Source organism: Falco punctatus (genome assembly GCF_963210335.1).
Source record: "Falco punctatus genome assembly, chromosome: 3".
In the NCBI taxonomy this organism is placed as follows: domain Eukaryota; kingdom Metazoa; phylum Chordata; class Aves; order Falconiformes; family Falconidae; genus Falco; species Falco punctatus.
This window is the reverse complement of record NC_137582.1, coordinates 90,798,444-90,806,537: the sequence shown is the minus strand read 5'-3', so window position 1 is coordinate 90,806,537 and position 8,094 is coordinate 90,798,444. Positions and strand designations below refer to the sequence as shown.

The 8,094-nt window shown below is 43.8% G+C and overlaps 1 protein-coding gene and 1 long non-coding RNA gene across 2 annotated transcripts in view; one reads left to right on the top strand and one right to left on the bottom strand.

The window, feature by feature from the left end:
* The window catches only part of BCL2 (BCL2 apoptosis regulator), a 103,938-nt gene that overhangs the window by 52,671 nt on the left and 43,173 nt on the right, over positions 1 to 8,094 (top strand). The gene's annotated exons all lie outside the window — the stretch shown is intronic.
* Positions 1 to 8,094, bottom strand: part of LOC308059888 — an 82,303-nt gene that overhangs the window by 38,636 nt on the left and 35,573 nt on the right. The window lies entirely within an intron of this gene.

Genomic DNA, 8,094 nt, shown 5'->3' with positions numbered 1-8,094 from the left:
CTGTGAAAAGCATGAAATGCTGGCTGAGGCCTGGAACCCATTGATTTCATAGATATCTTGTCCTCTGAATATTTTTCCCATAAACATGAAGTTGCATCACACTTTTTGTGTTTCCTTCCTCCTCCACCCCCTCCCCTCCCACCCAAACACTTGGAACTGGGCAATGGAAAGCAAAAATTAATTAAACCCCCTTCTCCAGCATACACTTTGTTTTGGTTATAGGGTTTGATTGGAGTATTTTCTCTAAAAGATTAAGGCCACTATTATCATTGATAATGAGTAGATAAAATAGATATGAGAAATTACGAACTTCATCTTTTCCAGTGCACTTAATAGTATAGGTTGTCTTAATCCCATACCCTTCTGGGGTAAGACTTTAGAACTTAATACCAAGAGAAATCATAATCCACAATTTAATATGGCTATTATCTGGTCTTATCTGTCTGTGAAGAAGATTAAATTCCAGATGGTAGAAGTTATAATCCAAGCCTTTTATGATCACCAAAATGAACCAAATAACCAAATGGAAAATGGTCTCACCAGAATTATTTGCTGTAGCCGCCATAAGAAATGCAAAATATCAGAATTATATTGAAAAGGATTTGGACAACGGTGCTGCCTAGAAAACTGAGAGCTGCTGTCAGGCAACATACTGGATGTGATGAATGCCCACTTCCTAGGTCATCACTTCAGACCAGCTTTTTGGATCACCTTGTGACTGTCTACGAACCGTATGTTCCCTCATCAGCCTTTGGAGAGGAGGAAGGAAGGTGCAGTGAGAGCAGTACACGAGAGGATGGGAAATAAATGCCTTATGAAGAAGTGCCCTGCAGTGGTGCTTGCCTGGTCACACCTTATGGACATGGTCGGGCTCTGCTGGAGGCACCCACAAAACCACCAGAAGCAGGGTGAGCTCTACAGCAGCGCTTCCAGCCCTGGGGAGATATGGGGGCTCATCTGACTGCGGCGCCCTGAGGCCACTGTGGGGATGGTCAAAATGCCATCCATGCCCATAGGCGGGCTTGCCCTCTGTCTCAAAGGCCTTGCAGTCTGACAGAGATTTGGCCGATGTTCTTTCAACTTGCGCTAAGATTTAAGGCTTAGGAAAAACTGCTATCTTATCGGCAGTTTGTGTGCTGCTTCCCAAGAAAACTGGGCTGTGACATCCCTCTGAAATTGCGTAGGTCAGCTGTGAAAAGTACGTAAGAGAAGCAGTTTATATTTTAATGGGCACTACTAGCAGAATTCATGCTGATTTTATTCGTTCAGTAACGGCATATGAAATGGGCAACGCAATACACTTATTTGGAGTCATTCTGGGAAAGATTTCCTATACATGGCTCAGAATCTGCATTTCAGGGAGATGCTAAAAACGATGCAGCATGAGTACTCATGTATGTGTCAAATATGTGATCATTTCTGCCATTAACAGTGGCTTTGCTGCCTAGCAAAAAGCATTGCGTGTCTGCGTGTAGATAAGGAGTCCTATTTCCATTTTTATTGAGGAAGAAATTGAATTGTGCGGTGGCAAAGTGACTTATCTATGGTCGCCCTTAATGGGAACTGGACAGGGCACAAAAACAGGTTCCCCTCTTCCCAGCTTATCTCCCGTATGTCCCAGTTTCTCCAGTCATTCCAAAACATTGACTCCCATTCAGCTGCAGAGATTTCCCAGTAAACAAAGTTACTTCATGTAGTCACATGCAGGATCCCTAAAGGATTTATTTTTTTAAAGGCTGTGATTTATAATAGCCCCTTTTCAAGGACTAGCCGTGCTTAGGTGAGGTTAAAGCAGCGATTATTCCGAAGTCCTGTTTTCAGTGCAGGCTCTCCGGATGGTTGCTGATTTTGTTCCATTTAAAGCATTTTGTGGCATGAACTCACTTTGTTTCTGCCCACATCACTGCATTCCTGGGATGTTTTTCACAGGCCTTAGCAAGATCATCTGACAGCAACTAGTGAGGTCAATGAACTTTATACACAATTAAACACTTGAAGCTAGGAGAATTAATTGTTATTTTTTTCCCCTGCAAAGTTAGGGAAGGATACACGGTACGTTATAGTCTGTAACAGAGTCAATGTTATGTGTGGTAATCAAGCTAGTTTCACATGATTTAATGCTGAACAGAGTCAGAAAATGATTGCATCCTTTACATGGGCCTCACAGAGCAGTCACCACCCACACTGTTTATTCAGACTCGGAGCTCTGCCATTCACTGTTTAAGCCAGAGGAGGAAAAAAATCCCTTCGTGAATGCTCTTGAAGCCATGTATTCTCAGTGCAAAGTGGAGCTGGGAGGAGGAATCCAAATAAGGTCCTTTCGATTGCTGCAGTTGCAAGGAGGTGCGATTTTCTTCGAACCTCCAGTGGCACGGCAAAGGAAGGGTTATTTGCAGCCGGGGATGTTGGGGGAAATCAAAGGAAACATTTGTTGATGACACTAAAATTTCCAGAAACAGCTGGGTAGCTTTTCTCCTCCCAGCCTTCCCATCTGTTAGTACCTGAACAAAGAGGTACAATTACCTCCTCCGCTCTGTGAAGAACTGGTACAGTTCGCTGAAGAGGCTAGTGGTGTTTGCGGATTTTGTTCAGCTCGCCTCTTTCAAGAGTGAAAAGTTTTTCTGCTGTCTTATGCCTGAACATTTTTGGTAATAGAAGTGTTTGGGAACCAGTTCTTCGCTCCCTCATGCCTACCCATCTGTTACAAACGAAGCTCTAACCAGAAAAGGTTGTGAGCAAGGATGCAAGACATCTATGACAGCCTAGTAAAATTTTATATGCATCCAGTGATAGTGGTTTCACTCCTTCTGTAGCTAAACTGATGTCATTGGGAAGGCTTTCACTACTCTTCCATTGATATTTTCCCTTTTACAGTTCTTCACGTTTCTTCTGCCTAATCCTTTTTCTTTTTAAAAGGGATTCGTCACTTCCCCAGGCACTTACACTTTAAAGTTTCTGCAGATCTAAGGCACCCTTTTAAATTTATATCTGCAAGTTTCTGAGGTTATAGACATGCCAAGAGTATATCATCAGCTAGTCTAGAGACATAAACTAGAAACCCCTCCTCTTAATTTTATACAGCAATTAAACTTTTCATCTTAGGTGCTGGATAATCCAAGCGGCAAGCACAAACTAGTTTGTCCCTCATCTGAGACTGCTCCCGTGCCATGCTCTATCCAACGCACAATTTGGGGTCCATGAGTGGGAAATTTTGTTCATCCTCTCTCCACCTTTTAATTGCTGGTCTGTTTGGTGTTTTATTTCCCTTCTAATTTGTTTTGAATAAATGAAACAAGGATTTCCTTGCTCAAGAAACTCACAAAAAAAAAAAAGATAAAAAAATAGTATTTTCCTTCTTAAAATAATAATGGTAATGGTATAATACGTAGTGATATAGTGTTAGAGTGGTACTTGTCTATTGTCTTACTGCCTTGAAACATTTCAAGACCCACTCAGTTTGTTTATTCCCTTGACTGGAACACTTTTATTCTAAGCTCAGGTATCTCATCTATTTTTCCATTTAAGAACTGATCATGAGATGTGCAATAGCTTTGTCCACATGCTTTTGTTCTTCTTGCCAGACTTTTGCTTCATAAATTAGAGCTGAGCCACGGTAAACCCAGGGATCTGGATTGTCCTCCAGGTTGCCGTCTAAAAATACTTAGGGCATTTTTCCAGTCACCCAATATCTAATAAGACGGATTTGTTTCATGCTCATTGTGGTTAAACATTATGGGTTAAATTCTTCTTAGAGAAGCATATATGGGGCTCTCACTGACTTCAGTGGGAGCTACATGTGCGGATCAGGGAATAACACTTGTCCTAAGTGTCTCCCATCAGGAGGTTATGGGGCACATGAGCTTACAGAGCACAATGACTATTTCAGTCATTGTTTTCCTTGTTATTCAAAGCACTTACATAAGGCAGTGCCTGGAGGGAAAGAAAATTAATTATCCCCAAACAGAAACCCCTTTAGGTATAATAAGGGTTATTGAAGCCGTATTTATATTTCCAGCATAATGCTGCTTTCCCACTTGCCTTGAAGATGTGACAGAAATGTTCCTCTCCTCCCGCCAGGGAATACGTTATTAATACAGAATTCATTGGTACCAGAATTATATTTGTATTTCCACACCGGGTCATTTGATGACTTTTAACTTACATTTGCCTCTTTCCTCAGCAGCCTGGAAATTGCAGTACGTAGTGTTTTGGCTTGGTCAACTCTGGTCAGACAACCAATTGTTCCTTCAGCCCAGCCCCACGTGTTTTGACTCTCCTTGATAACAGGTGTCCCATTGAATCAGCTGGCTTGAGAGGAGGAAAATCATTATTTGCTTTGTGAAGTGAGTGAACTTGATGTAGGAGTCTCTGTGGGAATAAATATCTTTACAGATACAATATAATCTTATTTAATATGGAAAAGTGAGTCACCCAATGGTTTGGGTTTTTCCTAGGCATTGCTGGAGTCTTTCCACTTTCCTCCCAGAGCTGTCAGCCTTATGGGGTCAGAAGGGGGAGTGGTGAAATCTTTGCCCAACTCAAGCCAACAAGGGTAGCAATTAGTAACTACTCGGTTCAAAGGTGCCCAGAACCTGTTTAGATTATGGCACAAACTACTGCAGAGCTCCTCAGGGCTGTACCTTGAGCCAGCTCTGCCCATGGGCCATGGGCAGGCGCTGCCACATCCCGTTTTTACATAGCCCCTGTCCTGCCTATAACTGCATTTTAATTTCCGTCCTCTGTGATCACAGCTCTGTTAGCTCTCTCAAGGGTTCGGGCAATTGGGAAACTGATTTTTCCATTACTGCTTTTCACAGGGCCTGCTCCACTGATGTTTGGGTGTTCTGCATTGCTCTGTACAAATACGATGCAGGCAGTTGTCGTTTTACAGCAAATACTGCCCAAAATTGCAAATACATTCAGGGAAAATGTCAGCAATTGCTCTGAGGCTTTGGTACAGCCAGGGGCCACCTTACCCTGTAAAGAGCATCTTGGTTCTTACTGTGGAAGCTTTGAGGCAGCTTTCAGTTCTGCTGGATTTATTGCTGAATCCTGACACTCACCTAACAATGAAGGTCAGAAGCTGCCTGACTGCGGTCACCTGCAGGCTCTTCTGCCCGATAGGGCTTGTTAGACTTCCCTTCGCCAGCTGGGAGAACAAAGTCCTTGCAAGCCTGGGTTGAGAGCGGGGCTTGTTCGTGGTAACATACAGCCCCTTGACTCCTGAGAAGCACTGCCAATAAATGCTACACTGAAAGGTGCTCTTTCCCTTCAGCTACCTAGCTGCCCTACGTGGCAGTAGAATTAAACCTAGACTGAACAGAAGGGTTTTCAAGTCAACTACAGAAAGCTCTGCGTTGCTCTTGGGGTGCTGTGATATGCTAACAGAGCCTCAGGTGAGTGTCCCTACCACCTGACCACCACCTTCAAGCAGATGCTTCAGCAATGGCTGCAGGCTGTGCTGGGGCAGGGCCTGTGTGCCTTTCTCCTCCTCCCCCAGCTTCCTTGGGAAGGGGACAGGTATGCGTGAGCCTGGAGGAGTGCAGGATGTGCCCCACAGGTCTTTTTCTCCTGAGGATGGTCTGTGTCTCTGGAGCTCAGATTTGGATTGCACTGTGCAGGTGCAGTGCCGTTAATTCCTATTTCTTCTGGCCTATCTGAAATAGTGAAAAAAAGCCTGTGGAGGTAATGTTACTGGCAGTTTGTTACGTTAGGCGTAGGAAAACATCTCCATGGGTTGTTTTGCTCTCCCGTTCCATGAGCCTTGCCCTCCTCTCCCCCCCCCAGGACAGAAGCTGCTTTGCCAAATACTTTTTGTAACCGCACAGCTCATGTGGACCCAACTTCGGATACCAGCACGCTCTAAAGGCTGTTCGTGCTTCTCCGCTGGAAAAATCTAGCGAGCCTGAGGTGGCCCTGCCAACCCGGCGGCACTGGTGGCAGCACTCGCTGGGACTGGGCCGTAGGACGTAGCCCAGGCGAGCAGGAGCTTGTGGAGTTCGCTAAGCCCATAGGTCTCCGCGAAGGGTTAAGTGTGGGCATTTTTAAAAGTGTGTTTCTCAATCGGGATGCTTGCTTGTTTTGGAGGCTGATTTATTTCCTCCTGTACGTGTTTGGGATCAGAGCACTTGCTTCCTCTGACTCCCGGTGTCTCTGTGGTCTCTTTGGGCTGCAGCTCTGCGAGGGAGTGACTCTTACTTTGCTATGAAGCTGGCACGGTAGGGCCTCTCAGCACCACTCTGACCCAGAAGATCAATAATAGTAAGTGGTGGAGATGTTTCAGATGCCTTCAATTAAACAGTCATATTGAAAAAGAGTTTGTATTCACCATAGCTGTAACGTGGATGTCTAATAGGGTAGGTCAGGAGGTTGTGTTGGGAGTCAAAGTGTTAGATGTGCATCTGAAAATCCTTGCTTTTGGATGGCAGAAGCTGGGGGGTTGGTGTGGAGGTGGGATTTAAGACCCTTAATTCTATATAAATATAGCTTTGTGGTTTAATGTGCACAGCAGTAGCTCTGTGGTTTATCATTTACTGAGAACTATGCTTTTCTAAGAAAATGCTCTCTTCCTGGTGCATATCTAAGCCAAGGCCTCCGCTGTCATTTTGTTAACCGTAAGGATTACTCTTTAAAATAACTGTTTGGTAGTAATAAGGCCAAACAGTTGCCCAATTCATGCCACAGGTGATTTTAACAGAGATCGTGTTGACTAAAGCTACTCTGAGCAAGACATCAGTGTTGCATTTGAGTATTTGCCAAGAAAAACCTGAAAGTTCCTAAAACTGGCTACAAGGACAAGGGATTAGCCTGTCCTTCCAAGTCTGTAAATAAGGTCCTCAAACACTTTTTCCGCTTGGGAACATGAACACTGACTGTTTTTTAACGAAAAAATTAAAAAAACCCATGATTTTGTAGATTGCAAAGAGTCAGCTTTGCAGTTGCTCAGCTACCAGCATGTGGGTCATTTGATGTTCTTTTCTAATCAGGACTGCATTATGAAACTGCTGTTCCTTGCAGTGAAAGGTCACTGGATTTTTTATTTCTAGTTGGTGTTTGTATTTTTCTAATAAATCACACCGTCTGATAAACCGAATGACTGAAACCAGGGATCAAATGAAACCTCAAAACAAAATCTTTCCTTTGGCACACATATGGATCCTGGAATTTGCCTGAATTTCCAGGCAAGGTACCTTTTTAATGAAGTAGTTGGTTATTGGGAGGCAGGCTAGATGAAGAAAATAAAGGGTGTGCACTCTGTATAGCTGTGTGAGCTTGGCCTGCCAGAATATTTTGGGTTGTTTGTAAGCACGGATATTTAGTTTCAGAATTAGTATAGGGGTCGAGTAGTTGACAACCCAAGCTGTTATGACTACATTCACAGCAGAGAAATATATCTGAGAGCAAATTCCAAAACGTATAGCCTGATATTTGTTGATGCTGATAAAAAGTGTCTTCTGCTGTATCTGTTCAGGAAAGACCAAAACCATTGCTTTGTCGCTGGGTTTTATGCAATGCAACTCCCGTGAAACGCCTCCATATAATGGATTATGCATAGAGAGTCCTTTATTCTCTTCTCTTTCCTCTTTCCCTTCTTTAAAAAGTAAAAAAAAATAAATAAATAAATAAAAAAAATTACTTTTATAGCTAAGGACTTGCTTGTTTTCAAATAATGGGAGTTGAACTGATGTAAAGCTGAAACAAGGTGATACTGAGTCAGACTTGGAGCTTTGTTTTTTATTCGCTGGGACCTGCGCTGGGACAGAGCTTGGGTGCGGGAGGGACTGCGGCCAGGCTAGAGCTCCCTGGCTCAGAGCTGCTTGGCTTCGCCTCTCCCTGTCACTCCCCTGCCGCTGAAGAAAATATTTCCATTTGTTCTCTCCAGGTACTTTATGGCAGTGTGACGTGGCCAGAGAATGCAGTCCTCCCTCCGCGAGAGGGGCAGGACAGATGTCCTTTAATTCAATCGCCCACTGCTTCTGGTGTTGAGCAGGCGGTCTCAGTTCTGCCATCTCCGACCTTTTGAGTACTTGCCTTTGCAAATTTAGGATTCTTTTGATTGGAGAGGGTTTTTTTTGGGTGTCCTGTTGCTATAAC